The sequence below is a fragment of the Lithobates pipiens genome, unplaced genomic scaffold (genome assembly GCF_037356315.1).
Source record: "Lithobates pipiens isolate NorthernLeopardFrog02 unplaced genomic scaffold, aLitPip1_a1.2 Scaffold_25, whole genome shotgun sequence".
NCBI classification, from domain to species: domain Eukaryota; kingdom Metazoa; phylum Chordata; class Amphibia; order Anura; family Ranidae; genus Lithobates; species Lithobates pipiens.
The window spans coordinates 205,084,633-205,100,204 of record NW_027507787.1 but is presented as its reverse complement, the minus strand read 5'-3'; the positions used below and the strand labels follow the sequence as shown (position 1 = coordinate 205,100,204).

General features: G+C 45.1%; 1 protein-coding gene across 1 annotated transcript in view; it reads right to left on the bottom strand.

The window, feature by feature from the left end:
• The window catches only part of CXCR6 (C-X-C motif chemokine receptor 6), a 41,893-nt gene extending 26,605 nt beyond the window's left edge, over positions 1-15,288 (bottom strand). The window contains exon 1 of the mRNA XM_077455475.1: positions 12,979-15,288. The gene's annotated coding sequence lies outside the window, so the exon portion shown is untranslated. The remainder of the gene's footprint in view (positions 1-12,978) is intronic.
• Positions 15,289-15,572: the final 284 nt, after the last annotated feature.

Sequence of the window (15,572 nt, the reverse complement as noted above, 5' to 3'; positions counted from 1 at the left end):
AAATTTTAGTCTCATCAGACCAGAGCACCTTCCTCCATATATTTTGGGAGTCTCCCACATGCCTTTTCGCAAACTCAAAACGTGGCATTTTGTTTTTTGCTGAAAGTAATGGCTTTCTTCTGGCCACCCTGCCATAAAGCCCAACTTTATGTTGCATATGGCATATTGTTGTCCTATGTACAGATACTCCAGTCTCTCCTGAAGGGTTACCTTAGGTCTCTGTGCTGCCTTTCTGATTAATGCACTCCTTGGCCGGTCCGTGAGTTTTGGTGTGCGGCCCTCTCTTTGCAGGTTTGCTGTTGTGCCATGTTCTTTCCATTTGGTTATGATAGATTTGATGGTGCTCCTAGGGATCATCAAAGATTTGGATATTTTTTTATAACCTAACTCTGACTTGTACTTCTCAACAACATTGTCCCTTGTTTATAGAGTTCCTTGGTCTTCATGGCAGTGTTTGGTGAGTGGTGCCTCTTGCTTAGGTGTTGCAGCCTCTGGGGCCTTTCAAAAAGGTGTGTATATGTTAAGACACGTATGACTGCTATGTTACTTCAAGAACGTATGTCCAGTATTGTCCATGACTCTCATGCTAAATTTCTGAAGATCTGGGAGCCGTGGATCTCTTATGAGTTCCCCACGCTCCAGGCGGCATGCCTGGGCTTGGTCTGAATTCTCCTGGCGGGGCGTCCGAGCCCGAGCTTTCCCCCCTTCCTTTTCTCCCCCCCCCCTTTTTTTTTCTCTCTTTCTTTTCTGTTTTCTCTTTCTCCCTACCCTTCTTTCTTCTGTTCTCTAGTTCTCTTCTCTCTCATTAGTAATCTCTCCCATTGCTAATTAAAAACTGCTACCTCCCATGGACGGGGGTGGCAGGAACAGGGCTTACTCGCAGAACATAATTAAGAGACGAGTTGTTTGACACTGAATCAGTCTGGATTCCATTTTTTACTCATCTCACTTTATTATCCTGAGTTTATTAGAAATATATTGTGATGGTTAGCCCTTTGGATTTATATTCGTGATTAGTGGCCCCTGCGAGGGCTCACAAGGAGATGATTATGCTCTTTTGTTTACTACTGTTTATTCAAAAAACTCACAATAAACATATTGAAACAGAAAAAGGTGTGTATATGTAATAACAGATCACGTGACGCTTAGATTGCACACAGGTGGACATCATTTCACTAATTATGTGACTTCTGCAGGTAATTGGTTACACCAGAGCTTTTTATGGGCTTCATAACAAAGGGTGTGAATACATACGCACATGCCAATTATAATTTTTTTATTTCTGAAAAATAATTTTATGTATGTATTTTTCTAATTTTACTTCACCAACTTAGACTATTGTGTTCTGATCCATGACATATAATTCAGATTAAAAAAACATTGAACTAAAGGCTGTAATGTAACAAAATTGGTAAAAAGCCAAGGCGGGTGAGTATGTGTCTGCGATAGGGACCTTTAGACTATGAGCGTCTTAAGGACAGGGGCTAATATGAAGGTTAAACACTGCTAAAATTTGTTAGTACTATATAAATACCTATAATAATTATTATTCATCTTAAAATTCAAAATATGGAAGAGATATTGCTTGCAGTGTCTGGATACATGATTCGTATCCCACTGACTGACTGATAATATCAAGGAAATAAATTGTTGATAGAGAGGGATACTGCCAAAATACATTTCCTTTAACTGATCAAGATAAATGGATCTTATTTCCCAGACATTTTCCAACAGATTGATGCGTGGCCATCAAAATTTGGTTTGGTTTGTGAATATGAAGCATTCTGATACATATGCGTAAAGTTTTGGCCGATGATGGTCAGCAAAAAAGAACAATAATGCCCTGTACACACGGTTGGATTTTCCGACGGAAAATGTGCGACCGGATCATGTTGTCGGAAAATCCAACCATGTGTGGGCTCCATCTGACTTTTTCCGTCTGATTTTCTGACGCACAAAGTTTGAGACAAAATCCGATCGCATAAATTCAGATCGTGTGTAGACAATTCCAACGGACAAAGTACCACACATGCTCAGAATAAACTAAGAGACGAAAACTATTGGCTACAGGCCCGTTTATAGTCCCGACGTACGCGTTTGACGCCACCTCGTTCAGAACGATAGGATTTTCCAACAACTTTGTGCGATTGTGTGTATGTAACACAAGTTTCGGCGAAAATCCGTCTGAAAAAATCTGACGGATTTTGTAGTCGGAATTGTCCGACCGTGTGTATGGGGCATTAAAGTGATGTACGTCCATACAAAATGTAAAGAAAATGGTTGAGTTTTACTTTTTAAGAGAAGAAAAATGATATTGTAGTCAGCAACTGTAGCTCACAACAGCCAAGCCAAGAACATGACTCACTGATAAGAGGACATAAAACAAGTCTTAAAATTAACTTGTCACAAGCCTGTAGTATCTAAACTTAGCCACATAATGAAAAAATCTATAAGCAGAGGTTGACTTCAGTTTTGCAGGCAGGGAATGACAAATGTGCGCTTGTACATTGATTCTCCATATACTGTATATCTTTGTGGTAATAATTACCCAGCATACTGAAGTTCCTATGCTATCTATGTAACAATAAATGTCCAATATTCAAATCAAAAAGTATCATGAGTCCTGTCTAATATCACAGGAGCTGGTGTCAAAATTTGATGCCTGACTATCTTACTGGTCATTACTTGAATTGCCTAGTTATCTGCTGCGCTATAACAGGTCTGCCTCATTTCATTCTATGGAAGAGCCACTCTCAACTAAGGTTCCTTCAGGGGTGGCTAAGGGTTTCTTGATCTGTGGCTAACTGACCTCCTATAGTTTCAAGTCCAATGCCACTTGGCTAAACCAGCAGGATGCCTGCGAGGGAGTCATTCTTGCAACCACTGTAAGGGGGGCATTGTTTCTATTTATCACCACCACCACATTTTCACAATGACCTTTGATAGACTAATTGTGCCAAGGGCTCCCTAGAACCTGAAAATAATTTTTTTGTTCATACATCACGGGGCACGGAGGCTTGGTAATTTCTTAGTGGGTCAGATAGTACCTTCAGGTGATTGGACACTGGTAACCCTAATTACAAAGTGAGTTCCTCCCCTATATAACCCCTCCCATATGGAGAGTACCTCAGTTTTTTCGCCAGTGTCTAAGGTGGTTGGTCACGTTCAAGATGTGCCAAGAAGAAAGCTCTGTTTTATGGTCTCTAAGAGGGCCTAGGAGCTATACAACCGGATCCATGCCTCGGGCCTATACTCAAATGCCTAAGATGGATGGTACCCGGGTCTCTTGATTAGAAGAAACAAGGTTTTGCCTGTAATATCTCTGCTTGAAGGTCTGGGCTCTGGGATACATGCTCAGTGAAGCTGGTCTGTGAATGCCGCTCACCTCCTCCGCTGCAGGCTCTGCCACATAAACACTAAGGGGGGATCCCACACAGTCCGAGAGTCCCACGCAGTCTTCTGATGGTCTCCTTTCTCCCCCCTCACCAGGCCCCCACCAAGACCGTCCTACACGTGTGCGGGGGGCACGTGCTTTAACAGCAGGGTCAGCGGGGAAGAAGGGGTGGTTGGGGTGTCGTGCACGTGTGGTGTGCACGGCAGGCGCCAGTGGCCGTTTTTAAAAAGACCAAAGCGCCAGAGCTCCTGTAAGCGGTGGGACACAGAGCTGTGGGCTTAGTAAGCATCCCAGTGGATCCGATCTTGGCAAACCTAAGACACCTACTGGTGTGCAGTTTATAGCTAATGTTTATATTATAAGACTATAGCACAACAGTAATTGCGCTTTACACTAGTACCTCTGCTTTGCAGCTTAGGACTACGTTTCCTCGTAAGAGGGCTTCAGGGGGAGGTAAAAGGGGCACCAGGAAATCACCGCCTACATCTAGGGGTTCTGGACATGCCTGCAGGATACCATCCCCTCCTGCTAGACTGGAGGCAGCCTCACAGGATGAGTCTGTACCCCTGTCAGGTTTTGCAGCCTCTCCCAATGTTTCAGTCCCTGTTGATGTCACAGAAGACACTTTAAAGTCTGTATTGGATGTTTGGAAGGAAGGATTACTACCTTTGTCACATCTTCCTTAAAAAATAGCAAAAAAAAGGGGTAGATCCCCACCCTCTGCTTTGAGTTCCCTATCAGATGAGCATTCTGACAATGAGGAAAGATCCCTATCAGAGGATAGGGATCAGGTGCAGTCGGACAAATCAGGGGAAGAGGATAAGCTGTCTTCTACCTCCCAGGCCCTCAAAGCACAGGTGCAGTACTATACTGAATTGGTGCGTTCCACATACAGATTGCCTTCTGCTGAGGTTGCCATTTTCCCTGTTTCCTCCCTGGGATCCCGGAAATCCCCAGAGGCTGCGTACGCCTTCCCAACACACCCTTTACTGGATGAATTTTTGTTATTTTTTTCTCCTCCTAATAGGTTTTCTATGCTTTATCTGGTGGAGGAAAAGTTTCACAATGAAATTGGGAGTCCCAGCCATAGATGCGGCTGTTTCATGTGTGAATAAGAGGCTGACCTGTTCTGTGGACAATGCTCAAGGATTTAAGGATCCAACTGACAAAAAGTTGTTAACTTTATTTAAAGTCTCTTTCTCTGTGGCAGGCGCTGTGGTCCAACCTATGGTTGCAGCACTTGGCATGTGCCAGTTCCTCAAGGAACAAATAAATGAAGCAGGTGCTTAGCCTCCTTTCCATGGAGGAGGCCGAGGTTTATGCAGAAATTCCTAAAGCCTTGTGTTTTATGGTTGATGCCATTATGGATTCTGCTCAGCAGACATCTCGCCTCACTCTCCTGCTGGTACATATGCGCAGGTACCTTTGGCTTAAGCATTGGGCAGCTGAAGCTTCATGCAAAAAATATTTAACTGGGTTCCCGTTTCGTGGAGAAAGCCTGTTTGGGGATGATGTGGACAAATATATCCAGAAAATTACGGGGGGGGGGGTAAAACCACATTGTTCAAGTCAAAAGGAAGAGTAAACATCCTTCATTTAGACATTCTCTGTCCCCAGCCCCTGGAGCCTCACCCTGCAGGCAGTGGTGACGGTCTCCCCAATTAAATACTAGGGGAAAGGTCCAAAGTCAAGCCCAAGGACAAAAGAAGCCTTAGGGCCCAAGATCTGGTAAACAGAACCCCAAAGCCTCCCTATGAAGGGGCGCCCCCACTCAGCCGAGTGGGGGGAGGCTGCTTCAGTTTGCAGGCGCCTGGCATGAAGAGATTCAGGACAGATGGGTAACCTCCACGCAGTGGCGTAGCGTGGGTTGTCAGCGCCCCGGGGCAAGGCAAGTAATTTGCCCCCTAACTTGAGGACTTTTAGCATTCCCCGAGTCCTGTCCCTTCCCTTCCTACAATAGTACTAACCAACCTGATTCCTATATTGACCACTAAACTACAGGGACCACTATACTGTCCACTGCACTATACTGACCACTATACAACACTGACCACTATACTGTACACTATATTACACTGACTGTCCACTATACTGTCCACTACATTATACTGTCCACTATACTGACCCCTACATTATACTGTCCACTATACTGACACCCATACTACACTGACTACTATACTGTCCACTACACTACACTAACCACTATACTGTCCACGATACTGTCCACTATACTGACCACTACACTACACTGTCCTCTACACTGCACTGACCACTACACTATACTGTCCTCTACACTAGACTGACCACTACACTATACTGTACTGTCCACTATACTGACCACTATACTGTACTGTCCACTATACTGACCACTACATTACACTGACTGTCCACTATACTGACAACTACACTACACTGTCCACTACATTGACCACTATACTGTCCACTACATTATACTGTCCACTATACTGACCCCTATATTATACTGTCCACTACACTACACTGACCACTATACTGTGCACTACACTATACTGTCCACTATACTGACCACTACACTGTACTGTCCACTATACTGACCACTACACTACACTGACCACTATAATGTCCACTACACTATACTGTCTACTATACTGATCACTACACTACACTGACCACTATACTGTCCACTACACTATGCTATACTGTCCACTACGCTATACTGTCCACTACGCTATACTGTCCACTATACTAACCACTACGCTATACTGTCCACTATACTGACCACTACACTATACTGTACACTACACTGACCACTCCACTATACTGTACTGATCACTACACTATCCTACCTACAGTATTCCCATACTGACACTACACTGCACTGCTCTTCTACTCTCACTCTCTGGCTGCTCCCTTTCCCACAAACCGTGTCCAATCCCCCCCATCCCCCGAATACGCCTTAACTTCTCTTCTTTGTTCTCCATCGGTCTGGAGGGGAGAAGGAGGAGGCGAAGACAGCGGTGGCTCACATTCACAAGGGCGTATGGGGTCATGTGCGGTGGCTGGGCTGGCCTGTTAATGTTGCTCCTGGAGTTCCACCTCCGCACATGACCCCATTCGCCCAATCATAGGGTGCCAGAGACTGAACATGTGCAGAGGCGGGACTCCAGGATCTACCGGGATCGTGGATAGGCCAGCCCCGCCGCACATGACCCCATACGCTCAATCACAGGGCGCCGGAGTTTTAACATGTTGAAGCGCGGGAGACACAGCAAAGTAAATTTAGGAGGAGGCAGACAGAATTTCGCCTCCCTAAATGTTGCGCCTGGGCCCAACTACTTCACCCCCACGCTACGCCACTGCCTCCACGGTGTCTCTGGGCTACAAGCTAGAGTTCCAGGTGCTTCCGCCATCTCGTTTCCTAAGGTCAAGAGTCCCCAGGGATCCAGAAAAAAGAAGGTTCTTACTTCTGGCCTTAGAACATCTGTTATTCCAAGGGGTAATTATAGAGGTGGCCCTGGAAGAGCAAGGCTCAGGGTTCTACTCAAACCTCTTCACTGTTCCAAAACCAAATGGAGATGTCAGACCTATTCTGTTTCTAGAAGACCTGAATCAATTTCTAGACATTCATTCTTTCCGCATTGCGTCTATCCACTCAGTAGTATCCACCCTTCAGGGGGAAGAATTTCTGGCATCAATAGACATCAAGGATGCATATTTGCATGTGCTCACCAAAGATTCCTAAGGTTTGTGGCCCTTTCTTTTGGTCTTGCTACTGCCTCTCGAGTGTTCACGAAAGTTCTAGCCCCACCCCTAGCAAATCGAAGGACTCAGGGCAAAACTGGGACAACTTATCTGGATGATTTGCTACTCATAGATCAGTCCGTAACACGCCTAAGCCACAATGTTCTCTGCACGGTAAAGTACTTAGAGTACATAGGCTGGGTCCTCAATATAGAGAAATCCTCCTTGCAGCCACTAAAGAGGCTGGAGTATTTGGGCATGGTCATAGACAAAGCCCAAAGCAGAGTGTTCTTACCCAGGTCAAAAGCCAGGGCAATAAAGGATTTGGTCTGGGTAGTCTCAGCAAAGAGGAAACCCTCTATTCGACTATGTATGAGACTAATGGGGAAGATGGTCGCCTCTTTCGAGGCTGTCCCTTACACCCAGTTTCACTCAAGGCCTTTACAAAACAGCATCCTCTCTGCCTGGAACAAGAAGGTTCAAGCCTTGAATCTTCCAATGTGCCTACCCCCAGGGGTACGCCAGAGCCTCAATTGGTGGTTACTGACCAAGAATCTTCTAAAAGGAAAATCCTTTGTCCCAGTTACTTGGAAACTCGTAACCACCGATTCCAGCCGCCTAATAGGCTGGGGAGCAGTTCTGGAAGAAGCTTCCACCCAGGGAAGATGGTCCAGAGCCGAAAAGCAAAAATTTGGGCAATTCATTTAGCCCTCAAGGTCTGGACTTGCAGACTACAGGGTCATCCTGTCCGGATACAGTTCGACAATGCCACGGCTGTGGCTTATATAAATCACCAGGGAGGCACCAGGAGCCTGGATGCCCAAAAGGCAGTGAATCTAATTTTTCTCTGGGCAGAAAGGCATATTCCTTGCCTGTCTGCGGTCTTAATTAGAGGGGTAGAAAATTGGCAGGCAGATTTTCTAAGCCGCCAGCAGCTGTGTCCAGGAGAATGGTCTCTACACCCCGACATATTTCAGACCATATGTCAAATTTGGGGTACCTCAGATGTAGACCTCTTTGCGTCCAGGTTCAACAGAAAACTGGACAGCTTTGTGTCAAGAACACTAGCACAGGGGTCCGATGCTTTAACGATTCCATGGGATCAGTACACTCTGTTCTATGCCTTTCCTCCAATTTTGCTTCTTCCGCAGTTCCTTCGGTGGCTCAAAGGGGAAGCAAAGTCGGTCATGCTGGTGGCTCCGACTTGGCCCAGGCGACCTTGGTATGCAGAGATCATAAAGATGGCAGTGGGGAGACCTTGGGTTCTTCCACTGCGTCCAGATCTACTCTGACAAGGTCCTATATTCCATCCTGCCATACAAAGTCTAAATTTGACGGTTTGGATGCTGAGACCCACATTCTAAAAGGTCGTGGACTCCCGGAATCAGTCCTTTCCACTCTGGTTAATGATAGTAAGCTGGCCTCCAGGCTCATCTACTACAGAATCTGGAAGGCATATGTTTCCTGGTGTGAACCCAGGAGGTTGCACCCTATAAAGTATACCATTACCAGGATTCTTACCTTTCTTCAATTAGGCATTGAAATGGGGCTGGCTTTGAGCGCGATCAAGGTCCAGATCTCGGCTTTATCAGTATTCTTTCAAAAGTCACTTGCTTCACAATACCTAGTCCAGGCCTTTGTTCAGGGGGCACTGCGCTTTAATCCGCCAGTCAAACTTCCTATGTGCCCATGGGATCTGAATTTGGTTTTGTCTGTTTTGCAGGAACAACCTTTTGAACCATTACACTATGCTTCTTTAATTCTTCTGACAAACAAACTGGTCTTTTTGGTAGCCATTTCCTCGGTTAGAAGGGTAACAGAATTAGCGGCTATTTCTTGTAAAGAGCCATACTTGATTATTCACAAAGACAGGGTGGTGTTGCTTCCTCATCCGACTTTCTTACCTAAGGTAGTGTCAGGATTCCATCTGGTATTTGATGGGCACAGTGGCAGCAATTGATGGGCACAGTGGCAGCATGTGATGGGCACAGTGGTGGCATTTGTTTGGGACAGTGGCTGCGTTTGATGGCACAGTGGCTACAATTGATGTTTTTTTTTCGTATTTTTCAGTTTGTTTGGCGCCCCCCCGCCAAAAAAATTTGAGCACCAGATGCCACTGCTTATGCATATAGCATGGAGAAAGGTTTCCCATATTATGCCACTGATTTTATTGGATACTGTACATTGTGGTCTCATTGGGGGAGGGGTTGTATAACAAACTGTTAGAGGGCGGAAACACAAGTGGTGTCTGGTCTGCCCATTAGGAATTCTGCGTATACCAAAAACTTTACAGAATTATTTGTTTTTATTTTCATCACAGTTCTATTCCCTTCAAAAAAAACAAAAACTGTGACTTAAAGTAATTTGACATTAGTTTATTACATTTCTAATTTGATTTTATGATTGGAGGCTTTTTGTTTTTCTGCTTTCTACACTGTGTTAACTGGATGTTATCAGCCATCACTTCATTGTGTCTACAGGATTTCCTCTAGTTGTGTTATGAATATGAATATGAATATTTAAGCAGAATTTTAACCACCACATCAACTTGATAATGCTCTTAAGCAAGAAACATATTCCACATTAATAATTATGTAACCAAAATAAGTGTGTGCTGTAAATTGCCCTCAAGATTGCTTCTGTTTCTTCTTGCTGCAGGATGTAATTTTGCTGAACTCCAGAGCCCCTGAACAACAGTAAATATTCAGGCTGTCAACAGATTGACTGCTAGTGGCCCATTGGGGGTCACATGCAGTGATAAACATGTGAAAGAAGTGTTTATATTTATCAGGTCTATCCAGAACTGGAAAATAAGTTGGGCAAAGAAGGAAACCTATGTGTTTATTACAGGTATAGTGCTAACAATGTATACAGAGCTTTACATACTGTGCATTCACATCTGTCTCCTTAGGAAGGGGCTCTGAAAGGTAAGTACAGGCTCATGAGCATGAGTGCAGGCTCCCGTGGAGGGAAAAGGGACACAGGCTCATAAGGAGGAATGCAGGCTCATGAGGAAGGAGGACACAGGTTCCTGAGGAGGATTCGAGTTCTTGAGGAGGAATGTGCAGGCTCCAGAGGAGAAGTGCAGGCTCCTGGGGTGGAATGTGCAGGCTCCTGGGGAGGAGTGCAGTCTTCTGGGGAGGAATGTGCAGGTTTCTGGGGAGGGAGGACACAGGCTCCAGACGAGAAGTGCAGGTTCCAGGTGAGGAATGTGCAGGCTCCTGGGGAGGAGTGCAGGTTCCTGGGGAGGAATGTGCAGGCACCTGGGGAAGGATGTGCATGCTCCCAGGGAAGACACAGGCTTATGAGGTGGAGTGCAGACTACTGAGGACAAAGATACAGGTTCTTGAGGAGAGATTTGCAGAGTCCTATTGAGGGATGTGCAGGCTTCTAAGGAGGTAGGCTACATGTTCCTGAGGAGACATGTGTAGGCTGCTGAGGAAGGAGGAGACAGGTACCAGAGGAGGAGTGCAAGTTCCTAGGGAAGAATTTGCAGGCTCCTGTTGAGGGAGGATACAGGCTTGAGTGGAGCAAAGAGGTTCCTGGGGAGGAACCCGCACTCCTGGGGAGGGAGGATACAAGTTCCAGAGGGGGACTGCAGGCTATTGAGGAGGAGAGTGTAGCACACCCCACGTAGGAGCTGCAGTTGAACATTGATTCCCCACTCCTGCACCACCAGGAACACTGAATCTTCACAAGCACACAAGTCCGTAGCTTCATTTTTGCTATTTATTAGGGGGTTCAGCAATCTTCAGGGACAACTTCCTATATACAGTACATACATCTATATACCATCTCCTTCACTTTCTTCCTGCACGCTCTTGTCAGCGTCAACTGAATCACTCTTGGGGGATCTGATAGACTTCTTCTCAGTTGTGCAACAGCCTATTACAGGCAGGAACTAGCAGTCCCTTACATTTAGCTCAGCTACAACTTATCTGTAGCCACTGATCCCAGCTCCATCTCTTCAGGCACTGCCAGCCTACCTAGCTGCATCTGCCCTTTTCACCATCCCTCCTGGCTAGCTTTCTACACCAGCCCACCCGTCTGACTCTCATGAAATCTCTTGGGTAAGAACTTAAAGCTTAAGCACACCCCTGTCTTCAAGGGAGACTGGCTACATGTGGCAGTCTCCCCCCTTTGTTAGTCCCCAACAGTGTTGACTAGTCACTATTCATCCAGTCTTCTCTCGCTTCTGTGCCTCAAGGAAGTCCTCCTCCCCTGTGTTTTGGCAGGATCCTTCCGGCACTTGTGTACCCAAACCCAAGGCAGGGCACTCAAACCACCCCTCCCCAGACTAGGAGCCACCAACAGCCTCCTCAACACTGCATCTCCATCTTTCACCCGACTGCCCCTGCTGGCAGGCTGATCAATATTTAAAGGCTCCCTGTCAGGCCCACTCCGGGGATTAGCCAGAGACCTCTAAATATGCTGAGCGGCCCCTCCTAGTCTCCACCCCCTATCTTCCAGAACATTCTCCAACACTCTGGGAACAGGAGAAGGCCTCAGAGAGCTGCTGAGATGAGTCCTCCAGCCTTGACCTCTAATAAACCTTGACCCAATTAAGACTCACCAGCTTAAATGTGAGTCAGAGTATGTTTTACCTACACCCACTCCTAACACACACACTAGATGGTGCTACAGGGGATATAGGCTCCAGAGGAGGAGTGCAGGCTCCTAGGGAAGGATGTGCAGGCTCCTAAGGAGGGAGGACACTGGATCCAGAGGAGGAGGGTGGGCTCCTGAGGAGGAAGGACACAGGCTCCAGAGGGGGAGTGCAGCTTCCTGAAGAGGGAGGACAAAGGATCCAAAGGGTGGAGGACACAGGCCTCAGAGGAGTAATGCAGGCTCCTTAGGAAGAATGTGCAGGCTTACAAGATATGATGTACAGGCGCCTAAGAAGGGGAGACACATTCCTGAGGAGGAGTGCAGACTTTTGGGAGGCTCTTTACACTCAGCTATTGATAAAGCTATGTATTAGGAGACAGCAAGAACACAGGCTGAGAAAGATGTGGACTAGCATTGTTATAGGAAATGGCTAGAAGGAGATGTGTTCAAGGTAAGAATTAGGCAGAGGACCAGGATAATGCCTGAACAAATTCTCTATACAAGAATCTTACATCTCTGTATAGATACCCAAATGAAGGTGACAACAATTATTGAGAAAAGCCCCAGGAATCCCATATAGATTGCAAAATAATTAGTCATAGTGATCCAATAAATAATTGTAACTCTAGATTTCTTCATAAATATTATAATATTATTTGAAATAGCTCCTTAATGTATAAATTAGGGTTAATTTACTGAAATGGGAGAGTGCAAAATCTGGTACATCTCTGCATAGAAACCAGTTTCCAGGTTTTTTTTTCAAAGCTTAATTGAATAAATTGAAGATAGAAGCTGATTGGCTACCATACACAACTGCAAATATTACACGCTTCAGTTTAAGTAAATCAACTCCATTGTATTTTTAATAATACAGCAATAATTATTATTCTTGCTGTTTTAGATTTCCCCTCATATATTTCCAATAGATAATTATAGATTATTTCTTGAGTGGACTTATGCGTAATATGTCCAGCAGTTAAGTCACCAATACTGCTAGATGACTGCTGATCAATTTACTCTGAGCAGAAGAGAAGAGCAAAGCAAAATAACCAAACAGCAGTAGGTTGTAAGAAGTCTATAATAATTAAATCTACCCCTGTGCCCCCATGTAAATAAATAAAATATAATAAAATAATACAAATTTAAAAAATATTCAATGTTTTTCAAACAACGACACAAATAATTTATTGGGAGCTCAATACATTTACCTCTTGGTTACCAAAACTAAAAAGGTGAGAAAATTGGCAACGACTAACCTTGTATGTTGCTGTCAGAGATGCTGTCAGAGAAGGTCTCAGCTATGTGTCAGCCTAGCTTCAAAACTCAATGTATATTAAGTAATAAGCAGAGGTTTCCTGTCTTGTTTCCTTTCCCTGCAGTATATGCTTAGGGCTCAATTCACAAAACTATATTGATCATATTTTCATTTATGCCTATTTGCTTTTATTTTATCTTTGTTTTTCAAAAACATAATTATTGTAACTGTGAAGAACAATTCATATAGAGCAGGGATATGCAATTAGCGGACCTCCAGCTGTTGCAGAACTACAAGTCCCATGAGGCATAAAATGACTCAAGTATGACATCCAGAGGCAGAGCATGATGAGACTTGTAGTTTTGCAGCTGGAAGTCCGCTAATTGCATATCCCTGATATAGAGTGTGTAGAGAGTTGCTCCTACCTCTACTGACTGTATTTTTAAGTAGCTGTTGCTTGATAAATATCACATATATAGTTGGTTATAGACAAATACTTCCTGTCTCTGCAAGCTGGGTCAGAAACCTTGATTAGAGGACTGTTATATTTTATAAAGGGGAGTTTCCCAGCGGTAGACACAAACGGACTGCATCTGTATTATCTAGATCAGAAGCAGAGACTATTGGGCAAGTGTTCCTTTGTTCTAATAGTTTAGCTGTTGCAGCTTTTGTGTGTTTCTGAAGTCTGGTGACACGTGTCTCTGTCCTATTATTATCTAACATGCACAGTGCCCAATAGCTAGGTATGGAGTATAGTCGGTGTTTATCTGGCGCTCCAGATGGAGTAATCCTTAGGGGTATAGTCTGTATTCGGGTACTCTGATGGGCTGGTGACTGGTATGAAGGGAGGTGACAGGTACTCAGGTACTCGATACTCATATGGACTGTGATAGGTACGCAGATGGTCTGACAGGTACTCGGGTACTCAGATGGACTGTGACAGATACTCGGGTACTCAGATGGACTGTGACAGATACTCGGGTACTCAGATGGATTGTGACAGGTATTCTGATGGACTGTGTCAGGTATTTGGATACTCTGATGGATTGTGACAGGTACTCGGGTACTCTGATGGATTGTGACAGGTACTCGGGCACTCTAATGGACTGTGACTGGTACTCGGGTACTCAGATGGACTGTGACAAATACTCGGGTACTCTGATGGACTGTGACAGGTATTCTGATGGACTGTGTCAGGTATTTGGGTACTCTGATGGATTGTGACAGGTACTCAGGTACTCTGATGGATTGTGACAGGTACTCGGGCACTCTAATGAACTGTGACTGGTATTCGGTTACTCTGATGGACTGTGACAGGTACTCAAGTACTCTGATGGATTGTGACAGGTACTTGGGTACTCTGGGGGGTTGTGACAGGTACTCGGGTACTCTGATGGACTGTGACAGGTACTCAAGTACTCTGATGGATTGTGACAGGTACTTGGGTACTCTGGGGGGTTGTGACAGGTACTCGGGTACTCTGATGGACTGTGACAGGTACTCATATGGACTGTGACAAGTAATCGGGTACTCTGAGATGATGCTTTCCATCAGTATCAGGCTAAAATGACACCTAAACCCAACACGACAGAAGGGCTCCAACCTACCAAGTTTACCACCCAGTTCCATGAACGCTACAGACAAATGGAAAAAATCTTCATCAAGAACTGGCCCATCCTGCTGGAAGATCCTTTTTTGGGTTCCACCCTAACATCCAAACCCAAAGTTTCCTACCGCAAGGCCAAAAATATCAAGAGCCGGATTGCGCCAAGTAAGATCCGCTAACCCAGGTCAGGTCCCACCACCTACACCCCCCCTGATCCCACTAGAGGGCATGTTTCAATGCAAGAAAAAATTATGCATGATGTGTAAATTTGTCCAGCATGGACAAAAAAGCTTCTCTACAAAAGGAAAAATTTACACTATAAAAGAGTTTCACAATTGCCCAAGGGATCATGTAGTATACTGTCTGACCTATCCTTGTGGCCTCCTATATGTTGGCAGAACCATCCGCCCTCTCCGCCAACGGTTTGGCAAGCACAGGCGGTTCATTGAACAAGGATGTGATGAGCACAGTGTGCCAAGACATTTTTTGACTGAACATCAAAAGTCCACCAAAGGCCTGAAGGTATGGGTCATATAGAGCCATCTCCGGAGGTTTGCCTGCTGTGGAGCATTTCAAACCACTTTGCCAGCGGGAGACTTTCTGGATATATTCCCTGAATTCCCTCTCGCCAGGGGGACTCAATGAGGAGTTAGACACATACACCTTGTTATAACAGATCACATGCCCCCATTTCTGGTTTGTTTTTCTCCCCCCTTCTTCCTACCTTCCCCTTACCCCTGTCTCCCCCCCCCCCCCCCCCACAAACAGGTCTGTCCCTGCTCTACCAGTTGGGACTGGTAAAGTAAATATATTACATTAATATTTCATATATATGTATGTGCGTGTGTGTGTATATATGTGTATGCGCAGACATATATGCATGTTGCTTGATTCTTCATTAGGTGCACCCCACTTGGTATCCACACCATGAGGGGAGACACACACATCTACATCCCTTGTATACCAACTAGGGGAAATACAGCACCAAC